A 25,690-nucleotide genomic window follows, 5' to 3' on the forward strand; every position below is an offset into this window, starting at 1 on the left:
AAAAAGATGTATATTGCACGTTAAAAAAAATGTTAATATAGAGACTTCGGTATGATTTCAATGAAAGAGATGAGTTCAAGTAAACAGTATTTATTCCCCTGCCCTTCTGCCAAGTGTTATTTCTTTGGGAGCAGAAAAATGACCTCATTTTGTGTATCTGGCCACTAATTCTTTTTCTTGTTTATGAATATACTGAATGCACAATATTCCTTCAATGAAAATAACTTTTTAAAAGGAACTCCTGAATTTATTCCTCTGTACCCTCTAACAAAAGGCATTGCTTTACTTCAATCAGGTTTGGGTACAGTATAGTAGTTTTAAAAGTCTAGGAGGGGAGGGTATAGCTCAGTGGTAGAGCACATGCTTAGCATGCAGGGGTCCTGGGTTCAATCCCCAGTACCTCCATTAAAAAGAAAACATTCAAGCTTGTTAAAAATGGTATTTTTACTTGTATAGTGGAAACAGAATCTGTTAAAAAAAATTTTCCCCACAAATTTCTTTTTGATCATTTTCATTCACTTAATTGCTCGTATCAGTGCTTATTTTTGGCCACTGACAGCCTAATGGGCATCACAGACATCTCATTTTATTCAGTTTCCTCAAGTCATTGAATACGATCTCCTCTTTGGACTCCACAGGATTTTGGACAATAATTGTGAAATTTTTGGCAGGGGGGTGGGGGTTGGGCTGCCCATATATTATGAAAAATAGAGAGAGAAAAATTACATTTCAAGTGAATTTGGTTTTACATGGCAAAGTCTGTGCGTAAGTGTTCATTCACCACGTTCCCACTGAGGGTTTTAGGAAGTAAGTCTGCTTATGCTGTGTGTTAAGTCAAGGGTCCTATTTTTGCACAGGGTTTGCCAAACCAAGTTATCCTCCAGCAGTGATCTGCCAACAAACACAAAGATGGTGGGATCAGGCCCTTCGTGATTCATTTTGGAAACTCCATTGTGTTTCTCCCCTGATGATGACAGAGTGGTTAAAAAGAAGATTACTCCCCGAAGTAATATTTTCAAGAGAGACAAAAGGCGTTGGTACAGACAGGCTTTAGAGAAAAAGAGACTTTGTGGCCAACCACTTGTGCATTTGAAAGCAGCAGAATTATTGTTTTCTAGTCGCAGGAGCACTGCATTCCACACTGAACTTTTTAAATACATATTTTCATGCACACTATTCTCAAAAGTCAGATTCCCTTCCCCCAACACCCTGCCCCAACCGCCATATAATTTACCTCGGCAGCTGGGCATTTCTGAAAAGAGTTCTAAAAATATTTGATAATTATCAAAAACGAAGGTTGGAGTTTTTCCTCCTCATATGATTACATTATTGGTCTGTTTTGCCAGAGGGGAAAAAAGTGACCCGTAGCTTTGCACTTAGTGAAATCAGGAAGGAACAGAACCTGCATTTACGGTTTTAGTTGTAAGTTTGCTACCTGTTGGTGAAAGAGCCAAGCGCTAGAAACTGCTTCTGCTGTTTGCCAAGTGTATGCTGAGTTTTGCAACAGGAGAAACTGGGACTGTCCCCTCCCACTGTTGACAGTGGCCCGCAGAGAGCAGTACACCAGGGTGTCAGCGCACCGAGGTTACGGTCTGCTGTTTTTCCTGGAGTGCCTCTGCGGTGGATCTGTTTCACTTGGTCTGGCGAAGTCGTCACAAGCTATTCAAAAGCCAGGCTGGGTGGCCTCCACTCAGCCAGCCAGGCAAGAACCGTGGTGAATTTCCAGAAGTTGCAGGCTGCTGTGCTTTGCCTCTGTCTCCGTGAGGAATGGAGAAGGTTCCCACTGCCCCAACAGGAGCTGACGGGTTAGCCAGTTGCCTCTGGATTGAGTCAGACCCTGCTCAGAGCAAGGTCTCTCCCCCTGTAGGAAGTATCTCTGATACCAGTATCTCTTAGATGGTACCGTCCTGGCTGACCCCAAATTATGTGTAGAAAAAGAGGATGTACTAAGAGATAACACCCTTTGTTGGTTAACAAAGGCCAAGGGGGAAGCCTGAATGCCCTGCATGAAAGTCTGTCACAGGGAGGAATTCAACGTGTGACTGTCTGACTTAAAGACATGTTAGTTCCCCAGAGGAAGTCACTCCCTCCAATCCCATGAGCCACAGGAGCCCACAAATAGTCAGCCTCCTGAACATGGGAAGATAAATCAGTACACATGATCAAGAATAGCTATGAAGGGGGTACTGACCACACAGGTACCCTGTCAAAGGTGAATGCACAATTTTTTCAGAAGCCTCTTGATGTGCTTATGTGTTCCTGGACCCTTATATGCTGAGGAGAAATGGGTAAAATGATTCAGGGTGATTAGGGAGGAGTCAAATGGAAAACATGAATGAAATAAATGCCTTTTTGACTGTTTTTAGGGGTGCTCTATAATACAAATGAATGGTGGACAAAATGATGCAGTGTACCTTTAAGATCAGCTGGGCTTACTCTAATAAGACGGAATAATTTGCAGTTAACACAGTAAATATTTTATGCAAACAGTGCTAACATTTTGAAAGGTTTGGAAATTGTTTTAGAAAAGAGGCAGAACACCAGATTCTCAGCACGCCGAGGTTATGGTCTGCTTTTTTTTTTTTTTTTTTTTGCATTTTGCATTTTGCATTTGAGTTTGTTTACTTAGATAAAAAAGATTGATGTCCAAACAGTCTGGCAGTTCTACAAAAGGTTGAACATAGAGTTTTCATAGGACCCAGCAATTCCACTCCTAGGTATGAGATGGAAACGTCTGTCCATATAGAAGTTGCACGCAAATATCCAAAGCAGCATTATTCATAAGAGCCCAAAAGTAGAAACAACCCAAATGTTATTGACTGATGACTAGGTCAGTAAAATATAGTGTAATCATAAAATGGAATATTATTCAGCTATAAAAAGGAGGCATGGGTATCTGCTTCAAGATGGATGGATGCTGAAAGTATTTTGCTAAATGAAATGAAGTCAGACACAAAATGGTTATTTTTACATGAAACATCAGAACAGGCAAATCCGTAGAGACAGAAACTAGATTAGTGGTTGCCAGGCAAGTAGAGGAGGTAGAGAACTGCTAATGGGTGTTTGGTTTCTTTCTGAGATAATGCAAAATGTTTTCAGATTGATTATAGTGATGATTGCGCAACTCTATGAATATACTAAAAATCACTGAGTTGAACGCTTTAAATGGATGAATCATGTGGTATTGTGAATATATCTCAATAAAGCTGCTCTGTTAAAAAATAAAAGATAAATGTCAGTCCGTCCCTATCAGAATTTTTATAAATACAGATAATTGGCATTCAGGTGAATGCCACAACTTACAACGTAGGCAACACCCACCGGTTAAGAGGAGCAAGACTGAGAAACGGTAGCTACAACCTGGGAGAGACTGATAATGGTTTTTCCAGGGTGTTCTGAAACCCACACGCAGTGGTCACAGGAAAAGTACTGCCCCCGTCAGGCTTGATGACTTTATTATATGCTCACCTCAGAGTGCAAACGTCACGTGGGGAAACCATTTTCACTGGAAGAAACGAACTGTAAATGTCACATGAAGAGGGCGATGAGTCAGATTTGACCTCCGCGGTAAACAATACATAAGGGAAAATATCTTAATACATGAGAATAGTGTAAACGGACGAAGCAGGAAAAGAGCATAACAAGTCAAGGAGGAGGTGTTTTCTTAGATCTGGAAAAGCCTGTCAGATCTCGCACACGGCTTGGAGAACTGTGGTGACCGCGGGTTTGAGACCCAGTGAGGCGATCTCAGGATATGGTTTCTGACAACTCTAATAAATTTGTTGCTTTAAGGCAAAAATGGAAATATCATATGTCAGTCTTTATTTACATATAGACATATTTTTCATATAAAAGTTGTTTTCACATTGGGGAAAGATTTTTTCTTGTTTTTGATACGTATACTTATATTTTAACCTTTTCTTTGCCTTCTCTATCCCATTCCCCCCTACCACCACCCCCCCCAAAAAAAAAACACCAAAGAAACAAAGGAATATAGTGCCAAAAATGTGGCGTGCAGGACTGGAAGCCACTTCTGGAAATATCATTCCTCAAAAATAAATTACTTTCATATCAAAACCACCGCTTACATTTTACACTGAAATGTGAATAAGACTTATAGTTTCTATCTAGATGGCTTTATTCACTGTACAGATGATATGTTAGCTTTAGGTTTGGCTTCATTTATGTCCATGTTTTCACCTGCCACAGCCTTTCCACTGAACCCACCCTTGGCATGGATTCTAGTTCTACCCCAGTCATCTCCAAAGTGCTGAACATGTTGCTTGTTTTTTGTTCTGAAAAAAGAGGAAGACATTTGAGCTGTAATACTATTTAATTACGGATAAGGATCATGGGTGTATATAATTTATCAATAAAATACACACCCTGAAGGATGCTTGCTTGCTCCTTTTTTTTTTTAATTGAAGTATAGTCAGTTTACAATGTTGTGTCAATTTCTGGTATGTACAGCATGATGTTTTAGTCATACATATACGTACATATATTCATTTTCATATTCTCTTTCATTATAGGTTACTATAAGATACTGAATATCATTCCCTGTGCTACTTTGTTTCTGATAAGGGTGTTTGATCAAAAAGTTGGGAGAGCACGCTCCTTTGTTCTTTGCCTTTTCTTTCCCATCGCAGCGTCACCCTTCTCCTCATGCTCCAGCTTCATGATCCATCTCCACTGGCCCCTCTTCCTCTCTCCCTGCACCATTAGGCGAAGGGAACACGGGTGCATAGTTGGAGCCAAGAGTACCTTAGGGTTCACAGACACACACACATTCCTACGAAAACCTGAGAGGACAGCCTCCTTTCCAGAGCCAGCTATTCTCAACCATCGTGTCAGTGGAAGTCCAAGAGGATACTTAAATGAAAAGTGACAGTGGTTTCACTCTACTAACCTAAAGACATGAAAATGAGACAGAAGGTAATTAGTTTCTTTCAGGTTTGACCTTTGGTTTCTTTCAGCCATGAGAAAATGGATGTATCCATTTTTCCAGATTTGGAGATTTTGATCCATCATTTAACTCCAATCTGAAATACTTAAAGTCAGTTAAATACTCATGAAGTCCGTACTGTATTTTAGATGTCATGGGAAAAATTAGAAAAATGTTTGTTCTTCAAGAGCTTGCAAAGTAGTTGGAAAGAGACTATGCACGTACAGAATACATGTTTTTCGTATGTGTAAATAAATAATATTCCACTTTAACACATGTGGAGAAAATTAGTGAGCAGTCAGAATTGTATATGAGGCAGCTTTGATTCGTCAGCAGGGAGAGATGGCTGTCCTGCGAGCAGGAGATGGGACCAGACGGACTCTTGCAGGGACTTCTGGCTTTAGAGATGGCTCTAGGGTTGTACAGAGGAGCTGGAGAAAGCAGAGGTCACTCTGGGCTGGAGTGCTGAGGGAAAGTGTCACAAGCAAGATGAAACGTGGACTCATGGAGGAGAAGCAGTGTATTCAAAGAGCTGAAGGCGGGAACATGCAAAACTTAATAAATAAGCCTTCTTTACTGCGAAGGATTAAGTGCTAGGTCTGTGCTAATAAGCACTGGCCTCGGTTTTCGCATTCAGTCTTCCCAGGCTGACTTGCCCAAGGTCATGGCAGTCAAGCCCCAGAGGCAGGCTTCCTGCCTCTACTCTGGTTTTTTTTTTTATTATGCCAGGGCCCTGTCTTGGCTGGGACAGGGGAGTCACTGGAGGTCAGTGCAGAATGTGTGGATGCTGTCACCCGGTGGAAGGCATACCAGACCTCTGTGTGTGTATAAAATGGATTGAAAGGAAGGAAAGACTGAGTCAGAAACACTTGTGAGCTGATCTATTGCCATTACTTAGTGTGGGGTCAGCAGTTGAGGTGACGATAAGATTTCCAAGTAGAAGTATCCACAGAGCCTTGGACCCATCCCTGGAGAGCTCACGAGAGAAGTTGGGGCTGAAGATAAAGCTTCAAATGCCCTCTGCATAGATGTCACGGTCGAAGACTGGAATTTATAACCCATCTCTGAAGGAAGTACTGTGAAGATGGAAAATCAGAGAGCCACGGGATGAATGAGGAGGAAAGAAAGTACCAGTCTACGTTCCACGCTTGGTGACCTCTCCTTCCGTCTCTGCATGGCTCCCTGACTTACCCTCCAACACCCTCAGCTCTGAGGAACACGACATTGGCTGACAAAATCCAGTGGTGCACAGCCCCTGCGTCTAACCCATCTCCTTCCTTGAGGATGGTCATTGGAAGCATTACTTTTAAAATTAGGTTCTAGAACTTCATTTTAAGAGAGTGAAGTGATGAAATAAATCAGATGATACTGCTGGAAGAGACTTTACACATTTAACCCCCCCCCCCCCCACTCACAGTTCAGGACTCCATTTAAGGCTTCTGTGTCTCTGCCACTTTGTCCCCCCTTCCCCACCTCCAGCTGACTGTTGTGTCTCCTCTTTGTTGCTCCAGTATCACCCACTCCATTCTGTCATCACAGCACCTGTTGTATAGAGTGACGTTTTTTAGACTTCTCTGTTCTGTAGACTCTGTACAACCTGAGGGGGGCACTTCTGCCTTGTTCATCTACACAGAGTAGACAGTCGACAAGTGTTTGCTGTCTAATTGTCCTTCTAGCCTCCAAGGTAGTTTCTTTTTCTGACCAATCTGGGTAAGGAACATCCCTAGTTTTCAAGCCTATTGACCAAAAGAAATTGCTCTTCTGAGTCTGATACGATTTTTTAAAACATGTGACCAATTACATTAGACCTGGATACATTACTAGTTTCCCGTTAAGTTGGGTACAGCTACAGTGATAGAAAGAAAAATCTTGTTGTTTGTCCTGAAATTTTTTATTAGGGTTTTTATTGGGGCACATTCACTGGCAAAAGAAGAACCTGAGCATGAGGTGGAATAGACAGTACTGTGGTTAGTACAGGCGTGTGGACAGTGTCTGTCCACGTCCACCCCGTGGGTGCCCTGAACCACGGTCAGTATGTGGCAGAGGATTGTGTCTGCTCTGTGCACCATTGTATACCCACTGTCAGGGAGGTGTGATGAACGCTGAATGATTAAGCACAGTGTTTCAGTCTCCAAAGGTGATCCTTGGAAAAACTGCCCCTTGATCATGTCAGTGCAGGAAAAGCTGCCTAGCATAGCCTTCTGTGGAGATGTACGGTGTGCACAGCACTTTAAAGTATGCATAGCACTTTAAAGTGAAGCCCCACTATAGGGAGCCTGATTAACTTGGTCTAACCCAGCGTTTCCCAGAATCATCTGTAATGGGGAGTCAGGTGCCTGATGTGTACAATGAGGATGACAAAATCTGTGTGATACGTTAGCTCAAAGAAATTTAGAGAGAATCCAATGCATTGGCAAATGTGAAAATGCTTTTATGTAAAACTTTATTCAAATGTAAGGCATTTGTCCTTATTACTACTGCACATGCTGTTCTCCAAGTAGATGGTATGTGAACTACATCTCAATAAGGTTATTAGACAGATAGATAGATACATAGATAGATAAAATTAGAGAAATGAGAAAAAAAGAATTCATGCTTCTGGAGACTGTGAGGTTTAGAAGATTTGAACTGTGGCTCTTGGTGTGATTCTCTCCTCTCTGGTTCTGGGTTCTCTCTCCATTGCTGGCTTAGGTACCTCTTTCCATTCATTTGTTCATTCCTTCATTTCTCTAACAAACACTGAGCACCGAAGACAGTGGACCATTTTGGTTGGTATAGGCATAATGGACAGTGAATACAAGGAAAACAAGTCATCGCTTAAGTTCATGGTTTTGAAGAAAAGGCAGACATGTAAGCAAATAATTATCAAACACGCAGTGTGGTGTGGAGGTCTGTATGAAGAACGCTGGGGTGCAGTTGATTTCTCAGAGCAAAGACACTGTCAGAGGAAGGAAGAGAGGTTTGAGTAGGGTCTCGACAGAGTTTCCCAGAAAGACAAGGCGTGTTAGGGGCAGCCAGTTTGTATGCAGAATTGTCCTCCCTGCTTCTTGTATTTATTGTTCCTTCCTGCCGGTTGTAACCTTACCTCCCATAGTCGTGGCCTCGTCCCCTCACTTCAGGTCTGTTCTTTCTCCTGTGGCTAGCCAAAGGGGTTCAATGAAAGTTTGTAGATGTGGGCTGATGGGGGCTTTATGGAATGAGAACTTTTTATCTTCCACTGTATGCCTTCTTTTTTCATAAAGTGCAGCTAAACTTGATCTATACGCCTTCAAAGCATTGAAAGTAAAATAAGTGTTCACTTAAGATTTTGATGTGGTTAAAAATAATAAGTAGCTGGCAGATGTATAGCATATATTAAAATTTGGAATGAATTTTAGCTCCGTGAGAGAGTGCCACTTTATATTTGAGGCTAAGCCATCAGCTTAGAAGAAAAGAGTCAGGAAGAGTAAACGATGAATTCATGTATCAGCGCGGGGTTGTAACAGCATGAGGTGTGAGCTGGCACTCTGACTTTACACCGTCTGAAATCACTCATGTCTACCTTTTCATATCCAATAGTATCTCTATGGCCAAATTAATTCCTCTATTACACTTATTTAAGAACATGGTTTTTACAATTTAGCAAATACGTCATCTGACCCCTTTCACAATTTTTTTAGACAGTTAAACTCAAAATATATCCAAGAGTTCAAAGCCAAATTATAATTGACTCTATACATGTAACACATGTACACAGACTGTAAATTTCTCTAAACAGTGTATTTCTTCAGAAATATGTGTGCTATGGGATGACAGGTCAGAGCTTTAAATTCTGCTTTCTTTAGTCTATTAGTTGCCAGAGAAATATTAGGGATTTTTTGGTGCCCAATTTGTAGCTCAAACAGTCCATTAAATAAATCAATAAATGCAAAGGAGCTTAGAAGAGTGTCTGGCACCTGGTGAGGGCTCAGTAAATGCAGAACTGTGGTCATTGTTATTATTTCTCCAAAGACTTTTAACTCAAATACTGTCACATGAAATATCACCATCTGGGTTGACTCAGGCCACTTATCCAAATCAGAATAAGACTTTCAGCCCTGGAGTCATTTCCTGTCCTTTCTAATTTGTACTTAGCAATATAGGAAAGAGAGATAACTCAACCGGCTATCAGCTAAGCAAACGACTGCAAGTTCCTCATTCCGTGTGTGCGGGCACGCCCCCCGCGCAGTGAAAACCAGCTTGAGAGCATGAAAGCAAAGAGACTACGGAAATAGACTTGGGAAAAAAAAATCCAGTTTAAGTGGAGAGTCATGGGACAGGTCAAAATGGGCAGGGGAAAGAATTTGAGAGAAACGAAAATGTTGTGCAGGTGGCCACCCTGAAGCTAATTTAACTTGGGTCATCTCTGATCTCTTCCAGCTGTGAACATGTGCGTGGTGGCCCAGTGGCCCAGATGTTCTGCTTCGGTCTTTATGGTGCGTGGCCCATAAAATTAAAACAGGATTGGGATTTAATTCTAGGCCTTTCTTAGTCCTATCACCAATATTTAATGGAGCTGGTGTCTGAAAATATACAGTCCTGCTAAGAGAGGCCCTGCTTTGGGCCAAGACAGCCCACTGTCCCCTGGAATTTCCCCTCAGTGACTGCTGCCTCCCTTCCTCCACTGCCCCCTCCCACCCCCATCTCCAATTTCATCCTCAGAAGCTCCTGAGTCATGTAAATGTGTAGTTATTTCCAGTTATGAGCTAGGAATCTCTGAAGACCACGAGTATTGTGCTGTTTCTCTTTTTAGGACAAAATCAATTAAAGATATTATTGAGCACGTGCTAGATATTTCAACATCAGTGACTCTGTCAACCACGTGAGGGATAATACAATAAAATATGAAACGTGGACCTTGGCCTCAAGAAACTTGCAGTCTGGGTTTGCAGGAGAGGTGGACACATGTAAGATCATCACCGAACGATACAAAACTCTTCTACAGCTGGTTAGAGGGAAACGACATGCCTGCTGTGGTCCCTGCCGCTGGTTGTGACTTTTGGTTCAGGTGACTCCCAGGTAGGCTGGTAGGGAGGCCTGAGAATCCCAGTGGAACACGGAAGAGATCTATGGAATGTCCGGACCCAAACTACATTTACAGTGTAGGAGCCCAGATCTGAATTCCTGAAAGCCACTCTTTCCTCTTTCCTTTATTACCTGTAAAATAAACAGACCTGTGGATGAGAAAGACCCCTTTCTCCAGCTAGTCCCCTGGCAGCGCAGGGCCTGTCTGAGCAGAATTTCAGCCACTAAGTGGGGCTCTTCCATGCAGCCAAGTAACCTGACCAAGAAGTGATGTTCTGACCGAGAGCTGATGGCTAACTGGAGGTTATGTGGTTCACAGCAATAGTCTGGGTGACATACTACACACGTTAGTCACGGATTCTGACTTAAATTCTCTCCAGAGACAACACAGACACGTGGAAGACCAAAGGGGAAAGGTGAACAGTTATTAAGAATATCTGACTGCTAGAGACACAATCACAGTCTTTTGTGGACTTCTGCTGTGTGCAGGAATTGAAGAGTCTAGATTTCAGTCCAAATTTCTGCTATGTGTTATCAGAAACAGTGCAAAGTTCCAGGAAATTCTTCAGGCTGACCTGTCAAGATAATAGTCCGTATATTTCAACACTTTTTGCATTTTGAAACCAAATGAATTTCTTCATCTTACGTCCAGAAAGTTACTCAATATAATGTGATACCCAGATTTCGGATTTCCAGAAAGATTTTTTTTTTAAAGTGGGCAAAATTCTGAAAGCTTTGTCTAACTCTGGATATTCAGGAAAAGCCAGCGTATAAAAAGGAACTTCAAATACGTGTTAGCCATATATGTACCAAAGACTTTAACTTCTCATCTTTTCTCTGATTAGAAGTTCAGCTCAATAATGCTTTGGTGAACATTGGTATAGTATTTAGTATGTGAGAGAGAGTATGCTGGCTGCTAAAATCTTTAATTCAGAATCCAGCTAGGGAAGGGTAAGTGAAGAGAATTGTATCAGGAATAAGTGCTAAATCAACACCAAGAAGCTACTGTTCAAGGTCAGGGAAGTCAACGAGACAGTGGTCAGGGATGAGGGATTGACTCTCCAAACTAAGCAGACGGTCTGAGCATTGGCCTGAGGCGGGGGGGCACTTCTGGGAACAGCCACTGGTTTGGTTCAACTGGGGGGATGCGTGGATGGCTCTGATGAAAGAGGAGGTGGGGACAATGGTTTAGGCCATATGGTGGGATGCGGTGGGGGTGACGTTTGCACTGAAAGCCCTCTGAATGAGTCTGTGGAGTCAAGGGAGCCACTGTGTGACTGTGGGAGAGAGTGAACTTCAAAGAGGAGCTCTGGGAAGATCATTCTGGTGAGGAGGGTGAGTGGGGAGTGACTGGGGACAGGTGTGGTCTGAGATAAGGCCTTGAACAGTCTCTTGTGTTACCCTTGGCAGGAGGGGGTGGCAGCCTGAGCTGATCAGGACAGGGACAAAGACCTGTCCTGAGGAAGAGTGGCCCGGAGCTGACTGCTCGGACAACATAGAAACGCGGGTGATAGAAACACAGACCCTGAGCCAGACCTAGTGCAGAGCTGATTATGTCGTGAAATCTGGGTACTGCATTGATCTTTCTGGATCATTGTCAGCCATTATGGGTTTATATATTTTTTAATGTCTGCAATTTTAAACATTGCGTATCTTCTTTTATTTCTTGTATTTTCAAAGGGTGGTTTTACCTCTTTTCAATCACTGGCGTATCCTTTCACTGTATTTGGTTATCAGTAGAAAGCATGTATTCTTGTAATTCCTATTCCTTTTCCCCAGCCAATGAGGATGGCTTAATGATTTATGGACAACATTTCAGTCGTGTTACATTGTTAGTAATGATAGCAACGGTCTCATGTATTTGTGTAATGACTCACTCTCGGGGTGTGAGTTTGATTCTGGGTAGACTTTGTAGGGTCTGTAACCCTCCTCCTTCCTCCTCTTTCTTTCTTAGGAGACAGTACCTTCTACATGTAACCTCATCTCCAGCCTTTTAATAAGCAGGACAGGCCTGGATTCAGGATGTGATGATCTGACCAGGTGTGTAAAGCCTTTGTTGTCTTCTGTAAGGGTGACTCTTAGAGCTGATTGGCCTCTGGGCTGAGCAGCGACTTGACATCAGGGCCTCCTAGGGTTGCCAGAATCTTCTAAGAAACCAATTGTTCAGTTACTGTTGGATTCTCAGAGAAGAAACTGGCAGCAGCCTTTCAGTAGCCTTCGGACTGTCTTAAGTTTCTGGGGCCCATACGAGTCTTGGCTGCAGTGGAGCCCCAGGCATCAGTGGTTGGGGTGGGTGGGAGACCAGGGCCAGCTTTCTAAAGGGCTGGACCTTCAGCACTGGAAGGGTTGCAGCTTGTGCGTTTCTGTGAAAGAGTAGGAGGTGGGTTATCGGATATCAGATGGAAAGTCCTGGCACCAGATGTGGATGCATGTGGCTCACAGCACGCGCTGGGCTGAGGTCGCTGGTAGATGTTTATAGAGTTGAAAGTGTGTGTGCATTTCATATATCACAGCGTGGCTCAGTTCGGCTGGATGAAGTTTGCTGCATTCACTCAGTGTCTGTCACGGGAGAAACTGCGTGAAAGCAAAAAAGTGAAATTCATGTCATGCTCAGATTGTTCCCTTGGCTGTCAAATCGGATGGAAGGAATGTGTATCTTCAAAACAAGTCGTATAGCAGAACTGACTGCAATCTGGCCCCTTAATTTTTATATAAGGACATTGAGACCCAGCTTTCAATGAGGTTTAGTTGTCAGATGAGGAGCTGGGCTGAGAGTGGATTCCTGGAAACTAGGCTCCTTTTGCAGCAGGAGCGCCCAGGTGCTCTGCTGTCTGTTTCGCTGTTTTATAATAAACTCCCGCTATTATTATTTTTTCATGTTACATTAGTACATAACTGGGTTTTTTTGTAATGGGGAAAATCATTTTATTTTGCATCACTATTTATTGCTTTAGTCACCTGAGGCTGTTTCCATGAGATGATAGTATTGTCTTTTATTTATTTATTTATTTAAGGTTTTTTTTTATTGAGTTATAGTCATTTTATGGTATTGTGTCAAATTCCAATGTAGAGCACAATTTTTCAGCTATACATGAACATACATATATTCATTGTCACATTTTTTTTGCTGTGAGCTACCATAAGATCTTGTATATATTTCCCTGTGCTATACAGTATAATCTTGTTTATCTATTCTGCATGTGCCTGCCAGTATCTACAAATTTTGAACTCCCAGTCTATCCCTTCCCACCCCCCACCCCCTTGGCAACCACAGGTTTGTATTCTATGTCTATGAGTCTGTTTCTGTTTTGTATTTATGTCCTTTTTTTTAGATTCCACATATGAGCGATCTCATATGGTATTTTTCTTTCTCCTTCTGGCTTACTTCACTTAGAATGACATTCTTCAGGGACATCCATGTTGCTGCAAATGGCGTTATGTTGTCGGTTTTTATGGCTGAATAGTATTCCATTGTATAAATATACCACATTTTCTTTATCCAGTCCTCTGTTGATGGACATTTAGGCTGTTTCCATGTCTTGGCTATTGTAAATAGTGCTGCTATGAACATTGGGGTGCAGGTGTCTTTTTGAAGTAGGGTTCCTTCTGGATATATGCCCAGGAGTGGGATTCCTGAGCCATATGGTAAGTCTGTTCCTAGTCTTCTGAGGAATCTCCACACTGTTTCCACAGTGGCTGCAGCAAACTGCATTCCCATCAGCAGTGTAGGAGGGTTCCTCTTTCTCCACAGTCTCTCCAGCATTTGTCATTTGTGGACTTTTGAATGATGTCCATTCTGACTGGTGTGAGGTGATACCTCCTTGTAGTACATAACTGTTTTAATGTAGATTTCAGAACTATCTCTTCAGTGTACATGCCAGCACTTAGCATAGTATCTGGAACTGAATATGTATTTGTTAGTAAATGAATGACTAAATTAGTGACATTCATGAGTGGACTTAATCAAGTCTAGGATCAGTATGGACCCAGTTCCAGCCCTGCATGTAGGTGGACACAGAGAGGAGTGACATATTTAAGGTTAAGGACAGCATGCTCTCTCCTGATACTCCTCAAGTCTTCTCGGGTTGGTTCAGGTTTTACTAAAATGATTAAGAGTATGGGCTTGTGCCAGACCACAGACAAGTTATTTACTCTCCCTGGATAATAATGATGTCTATCTTATGGGGTTTCTGTAATGAATGAGATCACGTATATGAACCCCTGGCACAGGGCCTGTGCAGGGCACCGGGTCAGTGAGTGATGGCAGTTATCATCCCAGCATCAGCACGAGCAGCATCCTTATCGTGATCATCACTGCAGCTACTGCTGCTGCTGCTTCTGAGTGTTGGAAAGAACCAAGAACCACCACGTATGAGAGCAGGAGCCCTCAGACTTCTCCTGAGCTGTAGCCCAGTTTTCCCAACTCCTAACTGGACATCTCCACCCAGACATGGCATAGGGCTTCAAACTCAGCATGTCCGGAATCAAACTCATGAGCTTGTTCCCAGTAGCTCCTCCTTCTGAGTTCCCACTGTCATCAGTGCCATCCCTCTTCACCCAAGCTGGACACCTCCATTGACCCTGACTACTTTCCCCTTCCTCTTCCACATTCTGTGGGTCATCCATTCATTCAACTATGATTTTATTGAGTGTCCACTGTGTGCCAGGCACTCTCCAAAGTGCTTCAAGAAATAAACATGAAGAAGACATGATCCTTGTCCTGAAGACTTTTCAGTGTATCATAAGACAGAGACGCAAAGTGTGAAATACCTGATCCAAATCCCACACCAGTAGCCCAGTCATCATAAAATGTGTTGACCAGCTGGAAGAGGCCACATGCAATGACCATAGTTTCTAAATGTTGCCACCCACTTGAGCACACTTAAAGCAGACAACCGGGTACATGCAAAGCTGATGGAGGATACCGTCCTGGGGTCATGCTATATTTTTAAACGTTGACCCCTTGGGCTATCAAAACATATTTGTCAAGAATACGAGTTTTATTACTCATTGTATTTTTCATTCGGGGTGCTAAAAAATGTTCTTTTACATAAGAAGTAGCTTTACAATATAAGTTATCCTTCTTTTCTAGAATATTCGGGCCTTTGGTTGGATTTATGTCTGTATGGTGATTGTTTTTTGTGGTATAAAGTAGATTAAAAATTATTTAAAATTGACCTTTAAGTTAAAAAATTCTATTTTTTATATACTAGATTGGATTTGTAAATTTTGCTTACTCCATTTATACTCATATTCTTAACAGTTCTGTACGAATAAAACCACAGAGATATTTAACTCACTGTAAGTTTCAAATTTATCCCGTAAGTGAAAGGAAAGATTATTTTTCAAAATGTACTATTAATAATGGATAATTTATTAATACATAATTTAAAAATTAGGAAGGAGCTCTGGGAAAAATATACTTTTTCAAAACAGGGGTAATTAATAGGCAGAGTTATCCAGGTACAGAGTCTGCAGTTCTCCAAAGGATTTATTTATTCTTTCGCCAAATATTTATTGAGCAACTTTCGTGTGCCAGGAACTATTACCAGGAGCTGGAGACGCAGCAGAATGCAAACCAGAGCCCTGCCCTGAGGCAGAAAATAAAGGAATAAACAACACACCTGTTGGGGAAGGAATAGCTCAGTGGTAGAGCACATGCTTAGCATGCACAAAGTCCTGGGTTCTATCCCCAGTACCTCCATTTAAAAAAAAACAAAACAGTTAAAATAAATAAATAAACCTAATGACCTCCCTCCAAAATTAAAAAAAAATTAAAAAACAAAAACAAAAAACAACCTGTGATGCCAGACAGTGAGAAAAGCTGTGGATTAAAATAAGGGCAATAGATTAGCGAGGAAAGGGTGCGAGGTTAGAGAGATGGGGTGGTGGGGAACCTCGCATGGATCAGAGGGCTTCCTCCTGAAATTTCATTCATTCACAGAGGCCTGGAATCAGACATTCGAATCCATGTCTACCATCACTGCTTCCCGCACACTCTCCAGTCTTCTTTGCTAGTTTGTGTTGGTAACAAGTTGCATGAGAAAAGAGCTTGCCTTGTTTACTATCAAATCAGCCAAGCATAGGGATTATCTGGTGTGGTACGCATTGTTCCAACAATACTTTAAATACTTTGCAATCTGCATCATTACCACGGGGGAGACAAAATACTTTCATTCAGAAAGCACAAACGCACGCAGAGCAGATGGGTAACCAACAGCGTCTCGACGTGAGCAAATTTTTAGTCTCAAATTCTGTGGCTACACTCTCTAGGAGGGGTTTGCCTTCTTACTGTTTAGGGAAAAAAAATCACTCCCCACTGCATTTGAAAGAATTAAAAGTCTCACTTGTATGTTAACAATATTCACTTTGGCCTATTAAAAAATTTTATGATTACCCCACAAAGGGGGACTTTTATGACCTTTTATGTTTTTAAAATAAAACCTTCCATCTGGTTAAAAAATACCTTAAAATCTTTTTTTCTTAACTGTGTTTGTGTTCCCTCATAAATGTATTCATTCCTTACAAAATTTGCTCTGAGGCAAGTTCATTTTGGCCTGATGTAATTTAATCCAGAGGGAGCAAAACATTAAGTTAATGAAATCTTAACGGAAAGCCATTATATTTATATATAGTTTGGTGTCTTAATTATTATTCTCCCAAATTACATTGGCTTATAATTTTTCATTTAAGTCTCAACAAAATTTTTAGCTACCTAATTAAATGCAGTGCTGCTTCATTTGGGGAATAATACTTTATTTAAAGTAATTCTTTTTTAATGCGCTCCCACAGACACGTGTCAATACATATCAGTTGGATATAATCTCTAATCAATTACTTGTTTAGTCAGGGTAGCAGATTGCTGAGCAACCCATGGTGTGTTTGATCCATGTTGTTCAGTTATCCAACAAATAACCTGAATAACCAATTATTCAGCACTAGCGCTGACAAAAAGATCTAATTTCTCTATTGTCTGAAAATGGAAGATACCAGAGAATCATGTGGAGATCAGCCTTCTTTGCTATCACTTAACTTGTCTTAGAAAAATATGAAAGGCATGAATTTTTATTGCTTAAATTATTTTTTATTTTACTTTTGAAATTCAAGACAGGATTTCTAATAATTTTTACCATTTTCATGGGGTAAAATTTTTAAAGCTGTTTTTTAGTGTCACTGAGGTATAACTGACGATTGTAAGATAACTAGTGTAGAACATGATGACTTGCTCTGTGTGTGCACTGAGAGAGGGTTCCCTCCATTGAGTTAACACACCCGTCATCTTACATATTCACCTTTTGTGTGTGTGTGTGAGAATATTTAAGTTCCACTGTCTTAGCACATTTCAACTATACAATACAGTGTCATCAACTACAGCACCATATTTCATATTAGAGTCTCAGACCTTATTCATCTTACAAAAAAATTTGTGCCATTTTACCAACCTCTCCCTCTTTCCTCCCATTCTCCAGCCCTGGCAGTTACCTTTCTACTTTGTTTCTGAGTTCAGCCTTTTTTTGGATTCCGCATATAAGTAATACCATGTAGTATTTGGTTTTCTCTGTCTGGTTCATTTCTCTTAGCATAATCCCCTCCAGATTCATCCATGTTGTTGCAAGTGGTAGGGTTTCCTTTTTTCAAGGCTGAATAATATTCCATGATGTGTGTGTGTGTGTGTGTGTGTGTGTGTGTATGTACTCCAATGTTTGTATGTATACATATATATGTATATGATATATGTATATGTGTCACATTTTCTTTATCCATTCATCCACCAATGGACACTTAGGTTATTTCTAAACCTATTATGAATATGCTTCAGAGAATATGGGAGCACAGATATCTCTTTGAGAAAATGATTTCATTTCCTTTGGATACATACCCAGAGGTTGGATTGCTGGATCATACAGTAATTCTACTTTTAATTGCTTGAGGTACCTCCACACTGTTTTCCATAGCGGCTGTACCAGATTACATTCCCACCAACAGTGTACGAGAGTTTCCTTTTCTCCACATCCTCACTAGCATTTAGTTACCTCTTGTCTTTTTGATAATGGCCATCCTAACAGGTTTGAGGTGCATCTCATTGTGGTTTTGATTTGCATTTCCCTGATGCTTTGTGATGCTGAGCACCTTTTTATGTAGCTGTTGGCCATTTGGGTGTTTTCTTTGGGAAAATGTCTATCCATTTCTATGGGTTCTTTGCCCATTTTTAAATTAGGTTGTTTGTTTCTTTGCTATTGAGTTGTACGAGTTCCTTGTGTATTTTGGATATAAATCCCTTAGTGGCTATGTGGTTTGCAAATATTTTCTCTCATTCCATAGGTTGCTTTTCATTTTGTTGGTGTTTCCTTTGATGTAGGGAAGCTTTTTAGCTTGATGTAGTCCTACTTGTTTATTTTTGCTTTTGTTGCCTTTGCTTTTAGCGTCAAATCCAAAAATATCATTGCTAAGAAATATGTCAAGCTGGCTTACTCCTGTATTTTCTTCTAGGAGTTTTACGGTTTCAGGTCTTACATTCAAGTCTTTAATCAATTTGAATTGATTTTTATATATGGTGTAATAAAGGGGTTCAGTTCATTTTTTTACATGCAACTGTCTAGTATTCCCAACACCATTTATTGAAGAAACTATTCTTTTCCTATTTTAGGTTCTTGGCTCCTTTGTCAAAAATTAATTGACCTTTTTCATCTGGGTTTATTTCTGGCCCACTACTTCCATTGATGTATGTGTCTGGTTTTATGCCAATGCCATACTATTTTGATTACTGTAACTTTGTAGTAGAGTTTGAAGTAAGAAGTGTGACACCTCCAGCTTTGTTCTTTTTCCAGGTTGGTTTGGCTGCTCGGGGTCTTTTGTGATTCCATACAAGTTAGGTTTGGTTTTTCTATGTTTGTGAAAAATGCCATTGGAATTTTTAAAGGCATTGCATTGAATCTCTAGATTGCTTTGGGTAGTGTGAGCATTTTAACAATATTAAGTCCTCTAATCCCTGAGCACAGAATATCTTTCCATTTATTTGTGTCTTCTTCAACTTCTTTCATCAGTGTCTTTATGGTTTTCAGTGTATAAGTCTTTCATCTCCTTGGTTAAATTCATTCCTAAGTATTTTATTCTTTTTGGTGCTGTTGTAAAGGGGCTTGTTTTCTTAATTTCTCTTTCTGATTGTTCATTTTTAATGTATAGAAACAGAACAGATTTTTATGTATTGATTTTGTATCCTGTAAATTTACTGAACTCATTTACTAGTTCTAATAGTTTCTTTTTTTGTCTTTAGGGTTTTCCATATATATATATATATAATGTCATCTGCAAATAGAGACAATTTTACTTCTTCCTTTTCAATTTATGTGCCTTTTTAAAAAGTTCTTTTAGTTTCATCCATCTGCTCCCACCGCCCCATCTTACCCTAAAATGTAAATAAACTCCATGGGAGCAGAGACTGTCTCTGTTTTAATTCAGTGCATAGAACAAGGAATAACCCACGCTAAACATTCAACCAATATTTGTTGGAAAAAAATCTCTTTAAGTAGGACCTCCATGGGAGCAAATAACAGTGTGTGTAGAATTGCATGTTTTGAAAAGATAATAAACACCATGGACAAGTTTGAAAGGGGAAGAGAGTGCCTCACCACACGCAGCCAGAGGAGAGTGGAATCCGGGGAGCACATCTCATTGGACCGTGGGCACCAGGGGGGCGGGCCTGGGGGTCTCCTTCACCTGGGATATGCCGGGCACGTGGTAGATGCTCCCAAAAATGTCTGTTGCATCGATTTTCTAACTAGTTAATGGACTTGTATTCCATTCAATTCAGTGCACATTTGAGGACTAATTATAAGCTGTGCAAGTCACTGGGGAGACAGAAAGATGAGTAAGACGAGAGCCTTCTCCTCTAGGGAGTAACAATTGATAATTAACAATTATGCAATTAATAATTACGCCTTGGGTCTTTTCGGTCCCAGCTGTAGTTTCCCTTTTCTCCCAAAAGAGCTGCATCCCTGAGCCACTGCCCAGGAACCCAGGGGAGAAGCTTTTGAGGGCTGGGCCTGAGAGATTACCCAGGGCAGCCCTGCCTAGCAGGGCAAGAAATGAGCACTTCTGCCTGCATGTACCTGATGGCGTGCAATTCTTGCTTCTCTACTGGTTTTAAAATGGGGATCCCCCCAAGGCCCAGGTTTAATGAGTGGAAGGGGGACCCCCATGACGCTCACCTGGCTCAGTGCCCGTTCTCTTTGTTCGTGGGCACGACTGACTCTTTCGACCTGCTTCCCCCTCTGTGCACCCAGGCTTCCTCACTTTACAGACGAGAACCAGGAAGGTTTAGTGCCCTGCCTGGAGTCCCACAGCTTGTCAGCCACTGAGCCAGGGCGGGAATGTATGTTTTCTAACTACGATGAGGCCATTGCTGTATCTTCCCTCGACTCACGTCCTGTGGGGGACAGATCATATCCAGTGCACCCCAAATTGTCGAGCAGTGGGGTGTTGATCAACATCCAAAATGAGAACGATTTTAACCCCAGATCCTGTGTGTGACCTGCAGAATGCCATCCACAGCTGCTCGAGAGTGAGTCACATGTCCACCTCTGCCAGGGACTTGGCTGCCCCAGGACTTAGGTCCAGATGTCCCAGACCCCAAGGAAAAATCAACAGCGATGTCCTCAGGGAGAAGCAAGAGAGAAATGATTTCCGCCCTTACTGACCGTGGGACCTTGAACACGTGACTTCGTCTTCCTGAAGCTCTGTTTTCTCATCTAGAAAATGGAGATAATAAGAGTGCCCACCTTATGGTTGTTGTGAGAATTTAACATATGTCAAGCCCTGAGTAAGGGCTTATAGTAAGTGCTCAGTAAGTGTTTGCTGGTATTAAAGCATAATTATTTGAAAAGATAAAATCATGGTCTCATACAGATATCAAATGACACGTGTCAAGGATTTATTTAACTCATTAATTGATGAATTAGTAGGATTACAACCAGTTCAAAGGAGACTCCAAAGAGCAGGTGCACAGACAACCAGGAATGTTGAAGTGAATTGGCTCAGTAGGTGCAAAACTCACTTCTTCCACGGGGACAGGGAAATCAGTTGCACTTCTAGTGGGCAAAGCACCATTGCATGTCTGTGGGCAAGGATCGTTTGCTCTCAGTTATCTACAACTTACAAGTTGTAGCTCAAAGACCACAGAACGTGCAAAGTCCTTCTAGAATCAGAGAACCCAGAATGGTGTCAGTTCTCATCATTCCTGGTGCATTTGACACATTTTCACAATTATTTCCTGCACAGTTTTTATTATTGCTAGTTCCTTATTCGCATCTGGGGAATGTTTTGAGAATGAATAAAATCATGTATATGAAAAGTAGTCGTAACTATGATATTTTGCAAATACTGCTGGTTATAGTGTAAAAGAGAGAGGTGAGGGAGACCTGCCTTTGAATCCTACCTCTGATACTGGATCTTTTTTAAAAATGTTTTTTTTCACTTGAGTTATAATAACATACAATATTATGTTAGTTCTGATATTTTCATGTGACCTGGAGCAAGTCACTTAACACCTTTGTGCCTCTGTTTTCTTAGCTGTAAGTCAGTGCATAAGACTCACTGCACAAGGTTATTGTGAGGGTTAGATGAGGTGATACGTGGGAAAATAAAAGACACTCTACCAAGATAAGATGTGATTGCATTATTGCTCTCAGCTTAGATTTGGGTTTGTTTTTATTTAAGGGGAGACTGTAGGATAAGAGATAGAGTGGTGAGTTCTTAAACTCACCAGGTCATTATTCCTGCAAGTTGTAAATCACACGGAGAAGTCTTTAACTCAGTAACCGTGATTTATGGTACTACTGTTAACCCAAAAGCGCTTCTCCGGTGTTCACCCACACATCCTGATGGCTCCGGAGAGAAGCTAGTGGTGCCAGGAATGCTAATGTTGATGACCATGGGGCCATGTGTCCCTAATTAAGCCGTAAGGACCGTATTTTACTCTCCTCAACCCCTTCCCCCCATGCTGTCGTCCCCAAATCTCCCCCAGTCATCATGTAAAAAGAGACTCATTTCACCAGCCTGTGGAGACTGTCAGGGATCTGCAGGAATCAGGAAGGAAAGTCTCCGGCCCCGCACCCTCCTCTCCTGGCCCAGCTCCAGGTTTTGTAATTGAGAAGGGGTGGGGAGGGTTTGGAGGGAGTCCAGGACGTGACACCGAGAGCACTGAAAGGAGAGGAATGGGTCCCGAGTGGGAGGGGCCGGGACCGCTTGGCCTGGAGAGGAGAAGGCGGGGGCCAGACAGATGCTTCCAGAGGCCAGCTTTCCACCAGCGCTGGGACAGGACCGAGGAGCTCCAGCCACAGCTCGAGGGTTGTGGTTCTGGAGACTGGAGACCTCTCTGCCCACGCTGGTGACTGGAGCGAACACGAGTCTGAAGCCTGTACTCAGTTCCTCTCCAGAGATTTTGGCGATCAAGAATGGGTCTCTCTTAATCTAAACTATTACAGATCATGCTCCCCGAGGCAGAGGCCTGGGTCAGATTTGGAGGAGGAGAAGAAGATGGAGGAAATCACACCCTGATGTCCTCGCTTGTTTATTAGGAGTTGGGGGTGGGGAGAGGGGGAGGAGCATGAGCAACCAGGCTGGCCTCCCCAGTCACCTCCCCTTCTTCCGTGTGCCCTGGGAGGCGACCCAGTGCATCCTGCTTATCTGCCACAGCAGCTGTCACACTGTCCCCTGGTTGTTGGTTGGCTGACTTCCTCACCTCAGACAGAGCTCCTCGAAGGCAGAGCCTTGGGTTTCATCTCCGGGTCCCCAGCCCTTGACACGAGACCGGGCACGTCGTGGGACTTGACAAATATTTGTTGACTGAGGGCACTGATGATTGATGAATGACTGCTTGAAGGGCTGAGGTCAGGTCGGCAGAAACCTCCACGCTGGAAACACTGGACAGAAACACCATTTAAAAGCTGGTTGAGCTTTGGGCTTGAGCTCTGGCGACCTGTCCACCGTAAACTCGTAGGGAAGCCTGGGTCCGAATTTCAGCATTCGTATATCGGGAGACTATTTTCAGCTTTCTCAGAGACAGCATCTGTAAATAATCAGGCAGAAGCCTTTTATAAAACAACATAGGAAAACCTCAAAGACTATTCTAAGGCTGCAACATTTAAACAAGATTTTTAACCCGTGGCGATGCCAAGATCAACATGGAGCTTCCTGCTCAGAAAAGCCTGGAATTTCTTAGCCGTGTGGGGGCAGAAGCTGTTACCGCACGTCCCCCTCTCTGAGTGATGTACTGCTGAGTGTTCACGTGCGCAGAGGGCTGGCCTGCGGGTCGTGTAAGTCCCACTACACCGTCCACTCCTGCTGCACCCCAGCAGCCGAGTGATGCTGGTTGGGGGAGCCCCCAAGGCTGCTGGAAGGCAGAAGGTCACCCGGAGGTCATGCCATGATTGAAGTGGCTGGTGCGGTTTACAAGGGGCTTTCACTCTGCGTAGAAGAATGGTCAGGGGCATTGGTTGGACAATGTTGTCTCTCACTGGAGGATGCTCTTCTTGAAGCTGAGTGTAGGGGCAGCTGAAAAAGGCCATCAATAGCACATTCCAAAGTCACTTTTCACTCCCAATTGGAAGACGGAACGAGACGCTGTTTTCTAAGACGAGAGGGGAAAGCTGGGGTTAAAGCTGGAGGTCAGATGAACTCCTTGGGTCCGTCAACCTGCATGGTCATCTCCTGGGATTTCTCCCATCGCCCCTGCACCAGGGCCACCCCAGCGCATTCTGACCAAGCTGACCTCATTAGAAACAAGGGAAGGACCGGGCTCCCAAACCATCCTTGCCATCAGGCCAGCCCTGCGCGTGTGTATGATGTGAAAGCTGCCCAGAGTGTCTCACGTGTCCCAGAAAGTCACCCCAGAAGGCTCTTCTGAAAAGACAGGCACTGAGCCTGAGTTGCTCTGTCTGATTACCTGGTAAGGCCAATATTTCAACAACTATCATTAGAACACTTGATCATTATAAATTAAAAAAAAAAAAACTTACTTATAACCAAAAGGATTTTTGACGTTCTTTTCTTAAAAAGTAAGAATTTATTTGGAAAAATAGTACATATATATATATATATATATATATATATATATATATATATATATATATATTCATTTTAATCCTGTGTATTCTGGACTTGAGGATAAGGGCACATCTTCATTTTTATACTCATAGTTAGCACAGTGTCTGGAAGATGTTCTATGCCCAATAAATTTTTTTGTATATATATATATTTTTTTTTAATTGAAGTATAGTCAGTTTACAATGTTCTGTCAATCCAATAAACATTTTTTGAATGAATGGAGTGAGAAGAATATTGACAGAGCAAAAACCTCTGTCTGGGCAGGCTGGCTACGAGTCCAGTGGTGTTGTCTTTCTGCAAACTCTGAAAGATGTGTGTAAACGAAAAGATCAGAGTGGGTATTTAAAAGGAACATTTAGTATAAATTTCAATAATTTCTACTTTTAACCTCATGAGTACCATATATAAAGCTGTGTGTGAACACACATACTCCCCAACACTTCCATGTGTCTCCATTTGTATATGCTTAGAATGTAACATGTAGATTGTGTGTATGCATGTATATATGCATTTTGAAAGCTAAAGAAAATGTTATAGATAAGCCCATCAAAAGCACATGCCAGGAGTGAAATGGTAAAAGATAAAGGGAACTTTCACATTTTTGCCTTATATATTTCTCATGTTTCGAAACCTTCTTATAATATTTGTTTGTCTCTTCATTCTTAACACATGGTGTGGCACTTTGCAAATATTCAGTCAGTGTTAAACAAACATGTAGGTGAATCAGTCGATAGAGTGGCATACTCAGACATTAACTTTGAGCAAGTTAGGAGCAGGATGATGGTAAGGAAACTGAGCTGAAGGTTCAGGGAAAGAGGATACTGTGGGGGGGTCTGTCGCTGGAAGAGGCTGTCAGAAGTAAAGGAATAGTTTTGGGGTTGCCTTTGCTAAATTGCATATTTTCCATTTTTTAAAACAAAACTACTCCAAATTAGCTACCTAGCTGCTACTGGCAAATAACACAGCATCATGTACAGTAACGTGGTATTACAATGAATCGTAGATGTTCCTATGGGTTTACCTGCTACCTGAACATAGGGCAGTGGCCTGGCGAGAAAGGCCACGGACCTTCGTGTCCTGCTCAGCTGGTAGCTGAAAGGCCTTTGTACTCACAGCCATGTGCAGATTTGCTAGATCGTCTGGAGAAATAGTGAGGCCTTCCTGGGAAGGAGGCGACAATCCAATGGCTCAACCGCCACCATTTGTCTGAATTGACCAGAAGGGCCTGTCCTACAGCTTTGCTGTCCAAAAATTGACACGATGAATGAGAGCATTTAACCGCAGTCTGGCTGACGTGACCCAAATGCCTGGAACGCTTTCTTGACCCTTCATCTGGGACAGGAGTTGGCAATATTTAAAATGCTTGAATAGCAGCTTGGAGTCTCTTTGAGGAAGCTAATAGAGAGATCCCAGGGGCAGGAATGTCCTGATAAAACGACCATCGGGCATCAATTGCTGTAATCACTGAAGTATTTTCAGTGAAGAAAGTGTCGTTCCGCGTCAGTCTGGGTGGCAGAGAATTGTTTGAAAGGTGGCGACTGCCCAGGCTCCCTGCGCCTTGACTCATGCTATAAAGTAGGTGATTTAAGCCACTGACTC

At 42.1% G+C, this 25,690-nt stretch overlaps 1 protein-coding gene across 2 annotated transcripts in view; it reads left to right on the forward strand.

Moving 5' to 3' along the window:
- The window catches only part of COLEC12 (collectin subfamily member 12), a 153,346-nt gene that overhangs the window by 45,336 nt on the left and 82,320 nt on the right, over positions 1-25,690 (forward strand). The window contains exon 1 of one of the 2 annotated variants that reach the window (XM_074352534.1): positions 22,297-23,933. The exons of the other annotated variant lie outside the window; for it this stretch is intronic. The gene's annotated coding sequence lies outside the window, so the exon portion shown is untranslated. Of the gene's footprint in view, positions 1-22,296; positions 23,934-25,690 lie in introns of those variants that run through there. 2 annotated transcript variants of the gene reach the window in all.

Source organism: Camelus bactrianus, chromosome 24 (assembly GCF_048773025.1).
Source record: "Camelus bactrianus isolate YW-2024 breed Bactrian camel chromosome 24, ASM4877302v1, whole genome shotgun sequence".
NCBI lineage: Eukaryota > Metazoa > Chordata > Mammalia > Artiodactyla > Camelidae > Camelus > Camelus bactrianus.